This window comes from Salminus brasiliensis, chromosome 5 (assembly GCF_030463535.1).
Source record: "Salminus brasiliensis chromosome 5, fSalBra1.hap2, whole genome shotgun sequence".
Taxonomy (NCBI): Eukaryota; Metazoa; Chordata; class Actinopteri; order Characiformes; family Bryconidae; genus Salminus; species Salminus brasiliensis.
In genome coordinates, this window is record NC_132882.1 from 22,294,163 (window position 1) to 22,316,008 (window position 21,846).

The 21,846-nt window shown below is 36.8% G+C and overlaps 1 long non-coding RNA gene across 2 annotated transcripts; it reads right to left on the bottom strand.

Annotated features, from left to right (window-relative positions):
• Positions 1 to 9,668: 9,668 nt before the first annotated feature.
• Positions 9,669 to 17,600, bottom strand: LOC140555573 (uncharacterized). 2 transcript variants are annotated; one of them, XR_011979665.1, is made up of 4 exons: positions 17,416 to 17,600; positions 16,160 to 16,236; positions 13,737 to 13,800; positions 9,669 to 9,813 (listed from the first exon to the last, which is right to left on the bottom strand). It is a non-coding gene; the product is annotated as an uncharacterized lncRNA (long non-coding RNA). The 2 variants fall into 2 exon arrangements; XR_011979666.1 differs by having other exon boundaries at positions 16,160 to 16,233; positions 17,416 to 17,451.
• Between the last annotated feature and the right edge of the window lie 4,246 nt (positions 17,601 to 21,846).

Genomic DNA, 21,846 nt, shown 5'->3' on the forward strand with positions numbered 1-21,846 from the left:
ATATGTACTGGCTTAAGCAGGGGAACACGTCTGGCACTGCAAGATCTGAGTCCCTGGCGGCGTAGTGTGTTACTGACGGTAGCCTTTGTAACGTTGGTCCCAGCTTTCTGCAGGTCCTTCACTAGGCCCCCCGTGTGGGGCTTGTGATCATTTTGACTCCACAGGCTGAGATCTTGCGTGGAGCCCCTGATGGAGAGAGATTAGCAGTGGTCTTGTAGGTCTCCTATTTTCTGATTATTGCTCCCACAGTAGATTTCTTCACACCAAACTGCTTGCCTATTGCAGATTCAGTCTTCCCAGCCTGGTGCAGGTCTACAATTTTGTTTCTGGTGTTCTTCAACAGCTCTTTGGTCTTCACCATAGTGGAGTATGGAGTGTGACTGTTTGAGGTTGTGGGCAGATGTCTTTTATACTGTTAACGAGTTCAAACAGGTGCCATTAATACAGGTAATGAGTGGTGGACAGAGAAGCCTCTTAAAGAAGAAGGTCTGTGACAGCCAGAAATCTTGCTTGTTTGTAGGTGACCAAATACTTATTTTCCACCATTATTTGCAAGTAAATTCTTTAAAAATCAGACAATGTGATTTTCAGAATTCTTTCTCATTTTGTCTCTCAAAGTTGAGGTCTACCTATGATGTAAATTACAGGCCTCTCTCATTTTTTTTAAGTGGGAGAACTTGCACAATTGGTGACTGACTAAATACTTTTTTCCCCACTGTATGTCAATGTCACTTTTATGAGTAGATGCCCTGTGCAGAAAAAACTGAATCTGTAAAAATACTAACCCTTTTTAACTCTTTAACAGTCTCACTGTTTCACTCTAAGAAATAGATTTGCAAAAAAATTATTTATTATTTTATTTTATTAAATAAAAATCAGTCATAAATTTCTAGTCATGAACTAACAGTGTTACAAAACAGTCACTGTAATACAATAGATCTCAGTAGAGTTAAATATGTACTCAAGTTTACTGTGCTAAATAAAACAAGGACGAGTATGCCAATCCCTTCAATTACAGCCTCATATACACATTGGAGTAAAATAATGCAGAAATAATGAGTACCACTTGCTCATATTTTACAGACATGCCAGTCTGAGCGTAAAGGAAATTGCTAGACTAAATTGATATTATCATGTGCAGTGTTTATGTTGAGCTAAAGTTAGCATTTAGTTCTGTTTACCATAACTGGACAACTCAACCAATCGGTCACACATGCTTTTCAGAGTAACATAGAGATACATTTTATTGTCTTAATTTGTCTGCCATTTAACAAAAATATTATTGTTCATGGGTGTATTACATAAAAATTACATGAAATTACATGAGAAAAAAATATTTTTTCCCCCAGCTTTTAGACAATGATGTCCTTTTACAATATTGTATTCAAAGAGGGGAATAAGTTAAAATTGCCAATGATTGCTTTTCTTACACAGTCTACTGGTCTACTGCGCAGTTATAATACCTGTTAAAGGGTTAATGTCCTTGTCTTTATATTTTCACATGGTAATGAAGGAAGTATGTTTATTTCCTATGTCCCACTATATTTGGACAAAAATGTGCTTTCCAAAAGTATCCACATAAAGCTGTAAAAATGTTTGAAATATGAGTTATGAGTAAAATGTGTTGATCAGTTTTTGATAAAATTGTGAATCCAGTCAAGTGACATGAAGTAAAATTTAATCTGGCCAAATAGTCAATAGAGAGAGTTTTTTTTAAACCTTAAAACAGTTTTCTTTTGGTACTTTAAAACCAGCTAAATGTGCATCATTTTTTTTAAGAATTATTTTTTGGAAAATACTTTGTGACCAAAAAATCATCTATTGAAATCATCTGCAATTAGATGACATGAGTAATTTACAGAGCAGTCTGCAAGCAAATGGAATTGGGTTGTTGTATTGGTTTGACTCTGTCCTCCAGTATGCTGGATTTGAAATATAATGATTATAAGGATCAAATACAGAATCTTAACTTTAGTGTGATGATTTACTTGGATGAGCCATGCAGGTATATTAGCCTTTTTATACTTACCTTCACTTTTTCAGGGAATCATACAAAATTGAGCAAAATAACATTATCTTAACTGCCTGAAGCTTGCAATCCACAGACATAATAAGACAATTGATTTCCATGGTGATGCTCTGCCAGTACTATAATGGAGTCATTTCTTTCTTTTTTTCTGTCTTTTTGCCTTAGTCTTGTCCTCAGTAAATGAAATGCAGAATCAGTGGGATTCTACTTTACTGGTATTGATATCACTATAGTCTTCATGTTGAGAGACAGTAACAAAAGATTCCAGAAGCGAACGTAACATCTAGAATAAAATCACTGTCTATTTACTGCTCCGTATTTGATTTTGGCCTGTTTTATGTTGGCGTACATCACAACTAGTGTAGAGAACATAATATAATGTATTACCTTTATTTACACCTGGTCATTTCATGCTTGTATCTGAAGTGCAAAATACAATTGTAACCACATGCAAATGCATGTCTGGTTAGTTAGTTTTGAATGTAGTTGCTATGTTCATTCTTGGACCCTTTTTTACATTAAAGATTCTTGTCACAGTTTGGTGGAGCTTGGAACCGGAGGTACACGCAGGTTATTTATTAACAAAGGAAAACAAAACAGAACAAACAAGCTTAAAGGAAACAATCTAACAAAACAGACTAACAAAAGAATCAAATAAAAACAGAACCAACAGGCAAACCAAACTAACAAGTACTGAGACTAACCAAGGAAGCAAACAGAAAAATCACAAATAGATTAAGCAAACATACCAAGGAGGAGACCAACAAAAACAAACAGATTAAGCAAATAAACAAAAACCAAAAAGCAGGCCAAACCAACACACCGCAAACCAACATGAACATGCACAAGACCAGACAAGGGAAGGTTGAAAGGACTACTTATACACAGGGACAAACAAGGAGCACCTGGAACTAACAGGGGGGCGTGGCTAGTGGGGAGACACAGATAGGAACACTGACGAACCAGGCCTGACAAACAAACAGAGCCATGTGCTTGAGAACACATGGCAAGACCAAACAAAGTTACCTAACTACCTTAAAGCTTGAAGTCTGGAAAAGTGAGCTACCAAATTAATGAACTTGTTAAATGGAAGCAGTCTAAGGGCCAGAATTGTTTCTTATATAGATCAACACTCACAAGGAGGCTCCATCACCGTATCAGGAGAGGTTTGGGTTGTCAGATGTTGTTTGGTTAGATGGATGCATTTACATTGAGCAACCAGATTGAGATGAATTGTTTTAAATGTGCCTTAGGTACACCTGTGTACAAACATAATCCAGAATTATAATTGATACACAATATGCATGGAATGACAAAGAGTAAATTGGTCTTTGGACAAAATCTGTTCGTTTGACAAAGGCTTTTGTTGTAGTAGTATTGTGGCTCCACTGTAAATGAAAAGAAGCAAGCTACAGACTCTAAACAGGTTTTATCTGATAAACTAAATTTAAGATCTTTGAAAAAAAGTGAATATATAGTACATCTGTTCCTGTAAGCATTCCTTTCTGTAATTTCTATAATATACCACTGCGCAGAATAAGTCACAAATATCTCTTAATGAATCGAGTCTCCCAATATGTAAAAATCATCAAATTAAAGTGAGGTTCTACATTTGAACCATTGCGTTGAAATGCGAGAATTAGAGACATATCCATAATTCCAGAAAAAGAAAATAAAGCTCAGTGAGGCTTACACTAAATTATTGGGGGACTCACAAGTGTGGTTGTTGAAAGGGTAAAATTATGGTAGTAAAAGGGTGACAGGGTGGTTTAGGGTCTGTGGTTCAGAGTTCTTTTCTCTATGAACGTAATGGGAGAAACGTAATGTTGACAGATGATAAGGAGCACAAGGGGTGTGTGACAGCAATGGCCATCAGAGACAAGCACCAGAACTCCATTCAGTCAGTCCTGAGGGGAAGCAGCCCTGTCTGTCTCACATGTTTGACCACTGGGTTCCAATGAACAGAGGTTCAAGTCTGCTATAATGTGTTAAAAAGGGTGATTATCTTGCGTAATGAACCCTCATGGGGCTGCTAAAGAGCAATATTGGAAGCTGACCTGCAAAAAACAAAACAAAAAAAAAACATTGTTCATGGGTGGGAAAAGTTAGAGAGGCATAATTTCCACTTACATTCTTAGTTCTCTCACTAGACTTTGATGAATATCATGTCAACAATTCATTATGAGCAGATATTTTGATTACCCTTCTCACTGAAGCTGCAATTCACCCACTTCAATAACAGGGAACATGCAGTAAATCCCTCTGGCACATGATGACATTTTGTGCCAAATGCTACATCCTCATCATAACAGGAATGAAAGTCCAGCTGATCCATTCCTATGGGAGCCATACACCTGCATATTACAAACAAAAATGAAGAGAAAACTGCTCTACATACTTGGTGCTAGGTGTTCACTGATAATGTTTTTATAAGACTTGTATCTGTGCTGATCCGTTAATTAGATTCTTGTTATGAGCTGTTCTAACGTTTACTGTTCTGAAAAAACAAATTTTACTAATCCCCTCAATTTAATTATTTGAGCTATTTTCGGTTCATTATTTAGCAGTTGGTTTTAAGTTTTAAGTACTATAAATCTAGTTTTTCTTAAATATAAAAGTTTAAGTGTGGCTCTTGGCTTGGACATACAGTTCCACACTACAACTATGTTGTTCATATTGGTTTAATAGTAGGTTAGTAGTGTATTGATAAATGCAGCTAAGTAAAAGTGACCCCAAGCAACCACACCTGAGACAATTCAATTTAATTCAAATATATTTTAATAGCGCTTTTCATAACAAATGTTGTCACAAAGAAGCTTTACAGAGATTCAAGTCTGAGCCTCTTTTGAGCAAGCTAGTGGCAACAGCGGCAAGGAAAAAAACCCTCAGATCTATAAGAGATAGCACAACAAAAAAACATGAGTAAAATTTGACAAAAGACACAATATTGAATGAAGAGAATATGGCAAAGGTGCCATATATATAAAATATGAAAATGTAAGTAAAATGTAAAAGTTCAGGCAAGTAAACAATCATATGCACAGCTACTATGTGAGTAGACTTTGTCACTCCTTTCCAAAATGTCAGAGGTAAAAAAACAAAAAAAACAAAACACAGAGAAAGTGCATTTAAGGGACTCAATTACAAGCGCAAAGTTTTTGTCTGTTTTGTAATGCTAACATTTGGTGGCCCGTTATAATGAAAAACTTCAAATGCATGAGAACTCAACTGGCAATAAAAATAAATGAAAATCTAGCATTTGAGAGTAAAAGTAATTTCAATAATACAAAAAATCCTGAAGAATACTATGAGGTACAGTGTCTGGAGTATTGTCCGCCTCTGCATGCTGATTCTCTTTTTGCTAAATTTACAGCCTGTGAAAGCAAATATGTGTTATGCATCAGTGGGCCAACCAGACACCAGTGATGTAAAAATGATGAGGGAATATAAACTAAATACAAGAAGTTTATAAAATGAAAACTTCCAGAGGGAGCCCAGTAATAAAGAAGGAAACCTAATTTCATCAAATGGCATTGAACATTACACTTGAAATGGTGCATACTGATGAACTGTAATATTGTACTACACAAGACACGCAGGGCATGAATGTGTCATCTAAAGAGGCAGCTGTGTGCTGGAGGTTAGAGATGTCTCTCCACAGTGCTCTAGGAACAGCACCACTGCACACATTACCATACCATTAGCCACTGCATACCAAGAGTGCCATAACCTAGTTTGGTCATGTTAAAGTGCAACAGGGCCTTCCATGTCTATCATGGCCTACAGCACGGAACGGTTTTATCTGTTGAAATCATATGTAGGATGTGCAGGTCTAGAGGAGCATATAGATAAATATAAAGTTTATATAACAAAAAATACTTAACACATGATGTTTGTCATGTATAAGAATATAGAAAATACAGAACTACAGAATTAAAAAATCTTGCAGAATAAAACAATAAAAAAAACAAACAGCTAGCGGCTGACCGGTCTGCTTTGCTTTGCTTTGCTGTACTGATTGTGTCTTTGACCCCTACAACTAGCTAATAGAGAAAGAGATAAATACCTCTTCTCTCTAGAGAGGCCACCCAGGTGCTTGTTTAGTCTCTAGTCATTTTAAGATTTAACTACTGCAACTCCCTTCTGGATGGTCTTCCTTTGAGGCCATCAGGCCCCTGCAATTGATCCAGAACATGGCTACACGGGTTGCCTTCCATGTTTTATGTCATGTAACTCCTCTGCTGTGTTATCTTGACTGGCTTCCTGTAGCGGCCCGCATCAGATTTAAAACTCCCACGCTGGCCTACAAAGCCAAGAATGGACCAGGCAATGGTCAAAAGCCAATCTGTACCAAAAGCTTTGAGCTTCAAGTACAACCCAACTTGGATTCTGTGGATCCTTTAAGATCTACAGAAGACAAGCATCCAGTTTTTCTTTTCTGTCCTGGCACCAAAGTGGTGGAACGAACTTCCCCTGGGTGTCCGAACAGCAAAGTTGCTCGCTGTCTTCAAATGCGGACTGAAGACCCACTTCTTCCAAGAGTAGTGTAGTGTATGTTGGGTATTGTGGTATCAATTCTGACTTTTGTATTTAGTAGCATCTAAGCTTTCTAAGTATCCCTATACAAACTACCTATGGATATTTTCTGAGTAAACATTGAAGCAGTTTTGTAAGTCACTCTGGCCTTAAATGTAAACATAATGTAAATGTTTTGCAGGTTTGTTAGCATGGTGTTACCATTGGATCCAAATATTATGGTGGCTGGTCTAATCACAGAGCTTTGACAACAATGATGTTTTGGGGGCGTAGTGAATGTATTAGTAGTGGCATTCACAGTTGTTTCTCAAGCCTTGAATCATTTCATAATGTCTTATTAGATTGCAAGTCTGTAGTATTTTTGTTTTTGGCAAAAGTTGTGGTCTGTGTTTTATTATAAAATGCACTCAATTACACAGGTCAGTACGTCCATAGTTTATCTTATACCAATGAGCCAGTTTCACAGGTGTAGTGCACAGAGTTAAATATCACATAGAGAGAAATATCACATATAGTACAATTTTGTGGCCATAACAGCAAATATTTATGAATTTATACTGTATCATAGATTTTACTGTAGAGATGTAAAAGTGTGTCATATGAAGAATATATTCTGCCTTTGTACAAAAATTTTTAATCATGTCAAGATGTTTGATCAGTAATTCAATGCAATGGGGTTTTTGAACAAAAGCAGTGTGCACTGATTCATGACAGTATTGCAAGCAAGCAAAAAAACTAAAAAGGTTTTTGATATCTTTACACATTTTCAGAAGTATTTTGGGGGAATGAAAGTTGAGAAACTAACCAGTTGGCATACAAAATAATTCAAACCAACAAAAAAACAGAAATTAAGAAATGATATTGTTAAATTAAGTAGACTGATGTCAGATGAATATACAGATATTCATGTCCACATATTTTTATTCTCTTCCTGATTGTGGCCGTGCCTCTAAACTCTGTCTGAATTGTTTGTGTTTTGCATCTTACAGCTTTACAGCATTTTCTTCTAAAAGCCCCTAATTTTGTGTAATTTGAGGTTCTCTATGTTCTAAATAAAATCTCTCTTACTGGTGTGAAGAATAAAGACTTATCACTCAGACAGAGTAGGCTAGTGCCTCTCCTACTGTTTTTTTCCCCTAGGGAGAATACAATGTTCTGAAACTCTGAACATACCCCCTGCTTCAGCAGATCAGACACTGCTAAGATTGTTCCCCAGAAGCTGTGAGGAACTAGACTGCACATTGATCCTTATTTGTCAGGCAGTCAAGATGCAGTGACTTGTGAAATTTCCCATCACACATCTAAATTGCTGCCTTTGTTTGAAATGTTCTTCACTTGAACATTTTACAACAGCAGAAGATCTGTTCTGGATAAACTATCATGGCTGTTTCCCTGTCAGCTGAACAAACAGCTCAGAGTTACCTCTTACCATTACATTGCCCTGGACGGTCTGCAATGATGGTTAAGTGGTATTTAAAGTTGTTTAACCTGGTCTAGTGTGTTAATTCTTTTTCTTCCAAATGTATACTAATACTTAGCAGCACTGTACAAAAAATGGATGGGAACGTTAGATCAAACCCATTTAGTGTATTTTACAGCAGGCCAAATAAACTTGTCTGTATTAACAGGTTTATTTGATTTACAGGTTGATTGTCTGTATTAACAGATTTATTTAAGTGTTTTTTGTCATGCACATGTTAGATTTTAGCTATTTTATTATATGAAGTTGACATTAAAATGATATTAAAGATTTTACTTTTTTTACCAATGCTTTCACCAGTTCCACCATTGTTTACCCTCATTAAGACAAGAGCTTGATATGACTTCCACTGCACTTCCTGGATGGAAATTATATGTTTATTATAATTTCAAAAATAGAGATTTGGGGGTAATTTGTAGGAAGCTATAAAATGTTTGCCTGTGTTCAGACAGATGAACGGAGATGAAGATGATTATAAAATGACCAAGAAAGCTGTAGAATATGAAGAATAAAATAATAATAATATGAACGCAGAAAACGTCAAACTTGAACAGTGGTAAGCATACCTTGAGACATATAGCTTGACGACAAAAAGGGACTAGACACTACATATATTTATCACTTAATTAGGGAAATATTGAATTGAGCATCAGTGTCAAGCTTATAATATTGCAATATACACCATACACCTTAACATTGTTTAAAATAAGAAAATTGAGCTGTGGCATTAGTGAAGGCAACAGCCCATTAAATTCACAGTCCATTCATGAGTTTGGTTGTTCCTTTACTCTTTTACTCTATGCTTATCAGCTGCGTAAATACAAGGACTATGAAAGTTCACCTTGGAGATATGGCACCCAAAGGGCACACAGCAGGATATTTTTGCCTCAAGCTCTTGCGTCACTCATACTGACATGCATTTTCTCCTTTTGTTGAAAGTACAGCATAGAAACATTCAAGCTTTTAGGGTATTTTACCCTTGGTCACATTAACAGAATGCACTCACCATTCCTCTGTTCTTTTGTCTGTGGATTAATCTGATAAATGCTAGGTGCATGCTGAGATGAGGCTAGAAATGCTGAGAAATGTTCTCATTCATTCAGAAAAACAGGTCTTTTTATTCCTACAGAAGAGGCTCTTCTCAAGTTTCATAGGCCATTGACTATATGCATCTCTCTGACGTGTAATCGGACATGGAGGAGGAAAGAAGGATGAAAGAAACAGTTCTGCATTAGCTGGGATCTGCTGAAACACTGTCATTCATGACCTTCTGAAATGAATAATGGCTGAGGATGCTGTAAAGTGGGTGATAAAATATAAAGCAATTCATTCTCAGCCCTATTCACGTCACAGTAAACAGTGGTTCTCTCTGTCAAATACATAATTGAAGGCTTGTTTCTACTTCCGTAGACAAGGTCTGGTTATACAACGAGTTACCTAAAATAGACACATATTCACATAAGGAACATGGGCTGACTACTATCAATCTTAAAACATCAAATACAGTTGAAATAAATATTTGTTACAGTGTAAAATACAATATAAATAGTTAAACTTATGTTGTAAATGCATTTGGAAATAATTAATATGAAAGTATTAATATTGGATTCCATGTTGCTTGTTTGTAAGAGAGATGTATGAGTGTGAAAAACCTTCAGGAACCTGTAATTCACAAGCACAGCCATGTAGTAAGGTAAGGATGAATCAATGCGAGAACCCAGAGCAGGACAGCAGGCAGCAGGGTAGTGTAGAGCCAGGTGTGGTGGTACTGGGATAGAAAAGTTAGAGCATCTCAATTCATGGGAAACAGAAAGGTGGGAAAAACACAAAGGGTTAGGAGGTCCACAGCATTATTATTGCTTATTGGAATGTGAATCAGTTCTGAATATATAATACAAAAATGTAAAAAATATTTTTTTTACAACAAAAACACAAATCTAAAATAGAAACTACTCTCTGGTATAGTATGTTCTGCATGTTTCTGAATAGCACGTGTTTGCAACCAATTTTGCATGTGAGGATTAGAGAAGTTTTGACTTGCATTCAGTTCCTGCATCACTGCATTAATAAAAGATGAATGGATCTGTACAAGGCAGCAAAAGCAGTCAGAAGGCAGAAATGGAGAGACAAATAAGACAAACTAATAATGAGGTGTGAGATATAGAGGTGTGCATCTCACTTTGACTTGATGCTGGGTGTATAAGAAGCTGGATTATTATGTCAAGTGAAGACACAGTATTTTGCTCCCCTATCCTAATTCAGAAACTTCACCTTTCTATTTTCCCTCACTTGAACAAGTTTGGAGTGGTTTGAGCTGAGCAATATTACAGTCATAAGCAAAACTCAGATCATTTCTGATTTTACTGAACCAAGAGCTTTACATAACCTGCAAGAAATGTCAGCATGTAAAACCACATGGAGTGTGTTTATTAGAGGTAAAGTAAAAATACAGCTTTGAGTTCAAAACTTCACTGAGAGAAAAAAAATGCTACGGTTATATAGAATGATTATTTGAGTGCTGCCACATTTGGTTATATAAAGAACTGTGTTGAAAAGAAGAACTTTAAAAGAGGCAGAAATAATTTGCTACTGTTATATAGAACGGTTATTTGACTGATGCCATAGAAGAACCATTTTTGGTTCCATAAAGAACTGTGTTAAAAAGAAAATTCTTTTTTTTTTTTTTTTACATTAATAAAAATGTTATTTAAGTCTTTAAATGGTTCCTTACATTCACACATCTTTATACACATAAAACAGTGGGTTTCTAAGGCAGGAGTGGTAAATTCTGGTCCTAGGGGGATGAAGTTTTGTGTTTTTTCCCTGCTCAAGCACACCTGATTCAACTTAACTGTTAATTGTCAGGTTTAGTAGGTCTGTTAAAGCAAGGGAATCAGCAAACTGTGCTGGACTCCACCCCATTACCCACCCTGTTCTATGGCATTGCTCAAATAACCATAGCACCTTTATTTAGTATAAGTAAGTATAATCTGACATACCACTAGAAGATAGAAGCTAACAGCAAGAAGATGCTGTTAACAGTTATTGCAGCGACATTTAATTCTTGCCCTGGTCAGACGTCCCCAAACAATTTTCAGTGCAGCAATACCAAAGGCTTTTAAATAATAAAATGCACCCCTAAGGAATATGATATATATGTGTATTATGCAATGTTATTAAGTAAAGCACTATACTGGAGTAGCTGTGGTGTTTTTTCAGCAGTTCCTCGTTAAAGCTAATGAGTCTGAATGTGCTTCTGTTGAGCTGGAGTGCAGAATAAATCTGTCATTAATTTGGGGTTTTCCGCTCAGCTGTTTCAGATTCTCTAGACGATGCTGTTGGAGGAAAGGTGAGGAAGCAGTTGTCCATCAACACCTGGGGCTTTGTCACCTGAGCCCCCCTTCTCCAGCGTGATTTTTTTCTTTTTCTGCCCCGTCTCTCAGGTTTTGCAGGACACGTTTGCTCCAGGGACAGGAAAAGAGAGCTGGCATGGCTGCAAAATTGTCAGTACTTTTTCTGCTGCATATGAATGAATAAGAAGGGAAGAATCTTTAATGTCTCTAAAAAAGGAGCTCTAACTGTTAACACCTATATGCTTTCAGATAGTGAACATGTTCTATGCTACTATGATTTGATGTATAAACCAAATGTGAATGTGTTGTTTATTATAAAACACATAATCAAAACCTACTAAAATCCCTCATTGTGATGATGTCATGGTTGCACTGGACTTCTACAGAAAATAGGACCATCAGTTTAGAGTCAGTCTTAGGTAAAGCCAGACAAGAGCTGAACCTAAATGATATATAGCGTTGGACATGTACACCATATTGAGGTTTGACAGAGATGCTCAGAGCTGATCCCAACAGTAAACAGGTTATAATAGTTGGTTGTGGGTATTCCTATTGAATTCTAATATAATTCAGAACCCAACAATACAATGCAGAACATCATACGATAACCATAAATATATTTTTGGTAGACAAAAATATATTTAATGTTTTAAGGACCTAATTTTTCCCTACAAACCGAATTACTTTTATTGTCTCAACACGGGTGTAAAGGTGAGTAGTAATCTTCAGTATCTTCATAATATAAACACACAAAATACAGAATATATACATTTTACTAAAACTTTCACAAACTTTCATAATGAATGGACCAATAGAAACGCTCTAAAATGTTTTTACAGTGACTTCCATTGAAGCCACAATGTAAAGTTCCTCTTATGGTGGCCCCAAATGGCTCAGCAGCATAATGCTGTTCTTAAGCAACGTTGGCCAGCACAGGGGCCTGTTAGCTGGTGTGGTGGATATGGGGACCTGTCACTTTGTGGGCACCGCTTGTGTCAGCTGCCCAACAATGCCACATCAATGGCAGGTCGAAAAGAGGCAGTGGCTGGCTTTGCATGCATCGGAGAAGATGTGTGAATTTCTTTCCCTCCTAGAGCATTGCCAGTTAATTAGCAGTACCAAATTAGGAATGAGAAAATTATAAATTTAAGCCAGGAAACAGTGTAGTGGGTATATGTTACATACTGAAGATCCTAATGATGTTCTTCATGACAGTAAATAGCTAGGAGGGATTGATCTTTATCAGTGTTTTTAGACCAGCGGGCCGAACATGGGCAAAGAGCGTGTCTGAATGCAGAACATTTTAGTTTTTTTTTTTTCCATAAACAATTATCACTGTATTGACCAAGGGACAAGAAAACAGACCATGACAGACCATATAATCAGTGAGGAGGCAAAGGGGAAAGCTATCCTTGAATGACTCACGCAAAGCTGTTCTTTGAGTGACTCAGGTTCATTAAGAAAAGAAAAAACACATCTTGCATAGGATGTGAGTCTACTTCAATTTCTGCTTCACCATCAGGCCTTGTTCTAACTTTTCACTTTTCTAAGTGCTGCAGATTTTATGGTGTTGATGTGAGAAGGATGCCCATTGACATTTTAAGAATAACCATCTAGCCAGGATATGACTCCAGGCTAATATATGAGCATTATGTATATATAATTCTTATTTCTATCTAGTCCTTGTATAAGATTGGTTGCTAGTTTGAACAGGGCAGAGGCGTATGTCTTTCTTTTTCTACAGCTCAACATGTATATAAAATAATTTGTAATTTATAGGTGGACGATAACAATGTAGGCAAAAGCACAATGAATCCAAATAGTTATTCATCATGTCTTATTGTGAAAGGGTCTGGGAAATGTTCAGATGTTGTTCTTCATAAGCAATTGCATGCAAAAGAAAAACATGAGACAGGCAAACAAAATGAGCATGCACATAGAGACTAATCAGCCCCTGGACTCATATATGTTTTGAAATAAGGGAGAAAGGAGCATAGCCTGAAGGACAATTTCCAGTGCACTGATAAGACCTGTGCCGTATATACAGTAATCAGTATGGCTAATCCTTTAGCATACACATTATATAGGGTGGGAGATTTAACAGGTGTGTATGGTCTGAGCTGATACTCAGATTAATAGTTAAACCCTATCCTTTTCCACTTTCACTAGAATGAACATAAAAGCCTCAGAGGCATTCACAAATCACCAAATGGTTGCTGAGCAACCACCCCTTCTGTCTGTCACAGGTCTGCCTGAAGGGTCCCTTGTGCGCTGGGGATCACCCGCTGCTGCAGAAGCACTGGACTGGAAGAAAAATGATAAGCAAGAAAGACCTCACCTGACCAGGACAGCATCAAGATGAGTCCTTTCAATCCGATAAGCCATTCTGTCCTTCCACTGATCTGCAGCGGCAATTGCATTATTTAGGCCAGAGCTTAGCCAAAATACATCAAAATCACACTACTGATTCAAAACATTCAAAAAAACTGTTTATCCAGAGTTTGAGAGAATTGCTTTCTGAAGAGATAATATTCATAAATCACATGACTGGTTGACTTTGTAACTGATTTATTTATTTATAATGTTTGTGACTAACTAAAGAAGAAAAGCCTATATTTTCATATGAGCAGCTTAAACAGTCCAAAAATCTGTTCAAAAGTTTATTTGAATGGTTTAAGGTTTTAAAGTAAAAAAGGATCATTTGAATTGAAGTATACTTAAAACTAAAAAAAAATATGTTTTTCTACATATTTCTTAAACACACAGTCAGTGTCATCACTGTGATTGGGCCAGTTGACAATTAGCGTACAAAAAAAAGTTTCTCTCTTAGGTTCATCTTAATTCATAGGTTTGATAAAAATATATGAATACTTTATGAGTCAACTGACAAGTTTCATACCCTCACATAAAAGAGTGTACCCTCCAATAAAGTAACCTGTTGTGAGAATTTGAAATGAAAAATTATCCCAGAAATTGCCCATTTAATGCCATATACTTATAAAAGTCATGAACTACAAAGGCATGCCATATAATATGAGGAATTACTTTTAAACATAAGTTGTAAAATGTAATGAACAAAAGTACATTTCTTGTGAGGAAAAGATGTACAGGTAGCTCATGCAACAGCTGATGGCAAGAAAAAGGCACAAAAAAGGCAAGACTAAAGTTTTTTAGAGAACACCAAGATCAAGACCAGGACATCTGGAACAATGTGCTTTGTACAAATGAATCCAAAATGTAATTATTTGGACACGGTAACAGAGGACATGTTTGTAAACCAGACACAGCATTTGAGCAGAAGAACCTCATATCAGCTATGAAGCACAGAGGTTAAAATGGTTTGGGGCTATAAAACATAAAATTTACTATAAATTCTTCACTCTATCAGAGTTTTTTTGTTGTTGTTTATTGCATTTTTTCAAACTTATGTTTAAAAGTACTTTTCAGCACACATTTTGTGAAAAAGTGAAAGGTTTTTAATTGTTTCACATGACCGTATTTTAGCTCAGTGCCATTATTTTTAAAGTAGTATTTACTTGACTTTTTAGAATGCATTATAGAACCTTAAAAAATTTAACCCTGAAGTTTTGTTGTTGGTTTACTTTTTTCATGGGCAATTTATAATGTTTTTCCAGGCAATCCATCAACAGTGAAAACAATGTTATTAACTAGTGACAGAGCTGTTCTGGACATGTAAAGAATTTGTTTTTGCATTTGTGTTTCAGGGGAAATGCTATATTTTTCTGTTTTTTAAGTTCATCCTTTGAACTGAAACATACCAAAATAACTTGGCTATGGAGGTCCTGCATCCTGCAACAAAAGCACAATCTGTCTGTATATTTGTTTTACATTCTAGCATTTCAAAAACACTTCAAATGTCATGGGTGTTTTATTGTATTTTGAACTGTCTGAGGCAGAGGACATCCGGCATTTTTTGGGATTAAGTGTCCCTTGTGTTTGACATTGTGGTTGTGTGAAAATCTAATTAAAGCATATTTGTGATACTGGATATGTGTACTTTTAAGTGCAAGCTGTTTCAGGGTGCCATTTGGCCAGAGACACTAGATAAACATTGCCCTCATGGGCTAATTCTGGCTCCTTTATAGTTCTGCTGATACTGTTTATAACAGGCACTGTCACTGACAAATATATTAGTAAAATAAAAGAAACACATTCCTGGCTGTCAGCCCAAATTTGTATCAAGCACGGCTTAAATCCATGCTGGCAGTCAGGACAATAGCATGGGGCATCACTGATAAAATGTTTCCTGTGGTAGAGTTTGCCATTACTAACACTGAACAAACTGTAGCTTGTTTATCTTTAAAGATCAGAAATCTCTGATACTGCCCAGACATTATTTTTTTTAAATAATCAGAGCCAGGCAAAGCAGTGCAGCTGCTTTCCAGTGACTTGCTCTCAGTTTGCTGTACATACTGTTCTTGTACATTGTTTTTCTTTGAGATATCTGAAGCAGTATCAAACAGTGGCTTGCCAACTGAAAACACTCCTGACTGCGCAAGTTAGTAAATTAATCTGTTTTCATCTCTAAAGCTGACACACAAATGGCCCTTGCCAGAGGTGTTAAATGATTAATGGTATTTACAATTAATGTTCAGGAGGAAGTTTCTCAGTAGTGCTGCAGACTGTCTCTAACCAATTCTGCACAAAAAAAAATTAAACTCCAAGAGCACATCAACAACTGTAGCTAAACACCATCATACATCACAAGTCATTTCATGCTATAAGATTAATTGGACTCACTGTGACTGTTGAAGATGATTGAACTCGGGCACATTTGCCATGTAATTCTGGAATTACATCTCTCAGTGGTTGATCTGCTGTGAACAAAATTAGAAATTACAGAGGACACAGGTGGCAGCCTCGCAGAACTATTCAGAACCACCTCCTGCTGTCAAAAACAAGGATGACAGCAGGATTGTTTAATTTATGTTTGGATATTAGAAAATGGTAGTGGATGCCATTACAGTTCATTTTAACAGCACACATGTTTGAAATTATGACTGTGAACAAAACATGTTTTGTATCCTCCTGAGTTTTGAGATGACATCTATATTTTAAAATCATGGCCAAAATATTCAGCTGGGAGTGGAATTGCCATTAATCAGTGTAGTTAAGTTATACTTTTTAACTTACTGGACCCGACTCTCCACTCCCCTGTTTTGATGTCTCACGTTGATCCCTTCACATGATACCGCATGTGTGTGCATGTAACTGTATAGCCGACACCAGTTTACACCAATTTCATCTCCTCTACAAAAATTCAGAGCATGTCAGCCTGGCCTCAAGAGAAAATCGTACATATGTGACTAAAAGACCATTTCAGGATTCGGACAATGCATAATGCTATGTCCCTAAATTCAGCCATGTCACTCCACTGCTGCGTTCTCTTCACTGGCTTCCTGTAGCTGCCCGCATCAGATTCAAAACCCTGATGCTGGCCTACAAAGCCAAGAACGGACCAGCCCCTCTGTACTTGATGGCAATGGTCAAAAGCCGATCCGCACCTAGAGCACTTCGAGCTTCACCAAAGTGGTGGAACGAGCTTCCCCTGGGTGTCCGAACGGCCGAGTCGCTCGCTTTCTTTAAACGCAGACTGAAGACCCACCTCTTCCGAGAGTACTTGGACGAATAGAGTACTATGGTCGCCTTATTGTATTGTGTTTAGTAATGTCTAAGCTTAGAGGTTTCTTTTGAATTATTAGTCTATTCTAACTAGCTATGGTTTTTCTTGGGTAAATAGCAAAGCACTTTGTAAGTCACTCTGGATAAGAGCGTCTGCTAAATGCCATAAATGTAAATGTAAATGTAAATGCATAACACATATAGTTAGACTCTTCTACATAGGCGTGAATTACTGACACAATCCAGACACGCAAGAATCAAACCATTTGAACTAAGAATGATACACCTACATCTCAACTTAATCCTAAACTTACCCTAACCCTTACCCTAATCATACCCCTGAACTTAACCAAAGTACAATATGAAATTCTTACCATTTCTGCAGGAGCTTAAACCCATGAAATCCTTTTAGACGCTCCATAATAGAAAAAAGCAGCATGTTGTGGCCCTGCTGTTTTCTTAATTCTTCTTCGAGTACATGGTAATTTGGGTTGTGTGAAGTTGGCAAATCGTATATATGTGAATTGTATGAGATCTTACACATGTATCCTGCTCTCAGTCACTGCTGTGTAATTCTGCTGTTGTTTTGTTATCAGTTGTGCTATTTAGTGTCAACCAGAGAAGGACTGGTTCCCCATTTAAGTTTTGGTTCTTCTAATGGGGAAGTATATCACTGTTTCCACTGGCTTGCTCAAAAGAGGCTTGGACCCAGATCTCTGTCAACATGTAAAAAGGCTGTATGAAAAGGTTCTGTGAGAACTTGGGCAGGTTGGGTCTACACCAACACTTCTCAATGTGCAGTCACAATCACTGCTTGAATAAACCCAACTGATGTTGAAATCTAGACCCACAACATGGCAGTTGATTTCCATTAGAAATTGTGTTTCGAAAAGAAGAATCCTTTTACTAAATAATTATTTCAAACAACTATCGCTTTAGATATTGGCACAAACACATATAGGCAGTACAGCTATTGCTTACATTCCTGTGAGACACAGTGGGCTATGTCCATGTTAAGATATTATTAGCATTTATGATTTTGGCTGCTTACACTTTGGTTACAATCTGGATATTGGTTTTGATTACACAATTATGTCTGTTTGTTATGCAAAGCATCATGAGCTACAAAAATAAAATGAATGATACATTTCTTGTAAATCCATATTCAACAGATTCTTTTAGCAGTGGATATATTGGTATCTTAAATTTACTGTGTCTGTTTTTACTGCTTAGTTTGTTTTTAGAAGATGAACTTATTTAATTATACAGTTTGGCCTATGTATGTCAGAACAATCCCTTTTAATTGATTTTATTGAATAGACTGTGCTAACTTTGCTCTTGTGGTTCTTGTTGTATAATGTAAAATAAAGTTTTGCTCAAATGGGCTCAGAAGGTAGGAATAGTAAATAATTAGGAATTAGATAGTAAAATAGTAAAAATTAAGATGTTAGGTTTACTATCTGGTTAATTCTCTGTGTGTGCAAAATATTTTGGGTGAGTCGGATGTTTCGATGTGCAGACAGCTGTATTGTCCCTGAGGATGAAGAGGGGAAGATATTAGAAGAGACGAGTAAAGATGATTTGATCAATATGGGAGCTTACCACTGTTTCACACCTCTGTGCTCATTTTCTCATTACAGCTCAAACTCTTAATCCTCCCCATTAAAAGTTTAACTCTCTTTCCCATCATTGTAACACAGATTCCTGCAGTATTATACACACTTTCATAATCCTGCTGGGAATATGTGCTGCTGAATTGTCTTAATTAGCTATCTCAACTCAATTTCCATGGGAGCCCATGTTTGGTAAAACATCATCAGGCAGTAATGTATGTACACTCATTTCTCAGGTTTGAAAAAGATTATTATTTTATTTATGAATATTATCAACATTTATGTAGTTTTATATCATGAAAGATTGTATATATGTATGTAAATATAAGGCAGTCTAATAAATGCTGGCCTTTGGTAAATTGTTATAAAGTGGTCTTATTGTACCTAATATACATTAAAGGTAATGTGAAATTTTATTTCAAATAATTGTAGACCATCTCTGTTTGTCCATTCATTTTTTTAATTTTTTAAAAAGGGCAGCCAGCATTTTTAGTAAATAATGTAACAAATTGAGTTACATGCTTTTTCTATGATTGACATCCTTATCCATATATGAATCCTTATCCATATATGATATCACAGATAATATCTATTATTAATTGCTAGTCTACTATATTTCAGTCTTTTTCAATCCTGTGAATGTAATACCATAGACAGTGAAGGCTTTGTGGGAACAGAACTACGTGTTACAATAAGGCCAGGAGCAGAGTGTTTGGGTTTGCTGCTCTGGGTTAAGTATTGATGTAAGTGAGGCAAAATAGGTCACGGTTGTTTACATAAAACCCGCCCCATTCTGCTCCGAGGACCTGAGTGCTTATTCTTCAATCCTTTCTGCCCTGCTCAACATCTCATTCTCACCCCAGTGAGAGCCTAAAGGCTAAAGTTAGATTTGTGTGTATGTGTTCCTCTCTTGCCTCAAGCATACACAGAAAATGTTAGTTAAGGTTAACATCAATGTGTTCCAGTTCGTAGAAATGGTAGCATTCAGTGCTTCAGCATCCAGACTGACCATGGTCAAGGAGAGATGATAGTGTAAGATCTACACAAAAATAAGGGTCCCTAAAAGTCTCTTGGCTTGGATTTATGATTCTGGGGGGGGGGGGGGGGGGGTAACTGTCATTTTTATTGAAACTGTGTATTATGTGGAGGTTCTTTAAATATTAAAAAAGTTTTTCTCTCTAGCATGTCTCATAAAAGTTTAGGAAACCAAATGGCATGTCTCCAAAGAACCTTTTTTTTAGGATTATATTACTAAACACGTTTTGTAGACCCTTGCATCCACTCTCATGCATTTATGTATGTGTGTATTATCTTTGTGAAAACTTAGTAAAAATTCCCAGACGATGATGACATTATTGCTCTCCGTCTGTTAACTGCAAAATTGGTTCATCCTGTTTCCTCCACACTGCCCCAAAGAAAACATACTAGTAAAGTTCTTTAAATATTTGTCTTAACTGGTCCTGCTGCAGACTTATTTGGGGGTGTTTTAACAAACTACACCATTGGTTTGATTGATTATTTTTTATTACCTGCTCTCTGACCTGCCTCCCTTTTAATGTGAAGTCATCTACCATTAGTCACTCACACTGACAAAATACAGCTACTATAGCGCACTACAATTGATTTTGGTCTTGGATATGATGTTTTTGTCGAGACAGATGTGAAACATATCAATGAATGATACACGAATGAAGTCAACATTTCTTTTAATAGACTCAAGCCATCTGGAGCTTTAGTGTTTGTTTGGGTTGTCCACTATGTGTATGAATGCTCTATTTATAGTTAAATATTGAGGGCATTTACGCAGGCTTTTTATGTGAGTAAGGAGCTGAACATCTGTTTTGATCAAATCACTTTGTACATGATATATTATAGCTGCGTTCCAAAGCCTTGGCTGCAACCAAGGTATAGTGGGTCCTCTGTAGGACTGTCATATGAAAACTCCTTGTTAGCAGCCTGTTGGTTGCAGAAATTAAACAGTCTAACCAGGCTTTGTGGTGAAGTCGCCAAAGAGGTCCTGCCTCTTGTTATTGCAGTGTGAAACTTGTGTGCAATTGTGTTGTGTTTTTTTATTAATTTATTAATTTCATTATTAATTTTAAAAACTAACATGATTAAACAAACTCTGCTCTGGAAACATAGTTTTCTTCCATTGTCGTTTTGCTCTTTTTTCTTTTTTTTCTTTTTCCTCGTGTTGTATGTGCACATATAACTGTGGGTAACTGGGCTGAAAGGGATACATCAGTTGCATCCTACAGATTGCTCTGAACATAGTCAGCAATTCTGGGCTGTATACAAAGGATCCTTCAATTTGGAACAGCCTTCTATGATGTAGTGGCAGAGAAATGCAGCCTACCTCGGCTTTAGCATTGGCTTTGGAAGTTAGCTAGTGTCTCCTTTAATGGAAACATTTTACATGATCATTAATAGATACTTTTCATTTGGCTGTCTGTGTTATTGAGGTGGTATGTATGCCATGTCCCATGCACTTACTACACTGAAGGACAATGTTTGTATCCAACATGGATTTACATTTATATCATGTTACATTTAAATTTACTGCATTTAGCAGATGCTCTTATCTAGAGCGTCTTACAAAAGTGCTTCACTATTTACTCAAGAATAACTTCAGCTAGTTTGAATAGATTTAAAATTCAAAGACACCTCTAATCTTAAACTCTATCTCAATATGGAGATCATAATACTCTATTCTTCATCCAAGTACTCTCGGAAGAGGTGGGTTTTCAGTCTGCGTTTAAAGACAGCGAGCAACTCTGCTGTTTGGACACCCAGGGGAAATTCGCTCCACCATTTTGGTGCCAGGACAGAAAAAAGCCTGGGCACTTGTCTTCTGTGGATCTTGAGGGATGGCGGGTCAAGCCAAGCCGTACTTGAAACCTGAAGCTATGTTACATAGGCAGCGTTCACAAAACCTTCACTAGCCTTTCAATTATTATCCATTTAAACAACCACACGGAAGCAGTGCAAAGCATCAAATCCTGTAAATATGAATCAGCAGCTTCAGCTTATGTTTATATCAGGAATGTTGCCCAAGAACTCATATTGGTGTACAGAGGTGTGCTTTCCCAGCCAGGCAACCTTAATCTGTCACAGGCATGGCAGTGTTGTTACCCACTACAACTACACGAACTGATTTGGTTGTGATGTAGTGTGATTTGAATATGTGGCTCC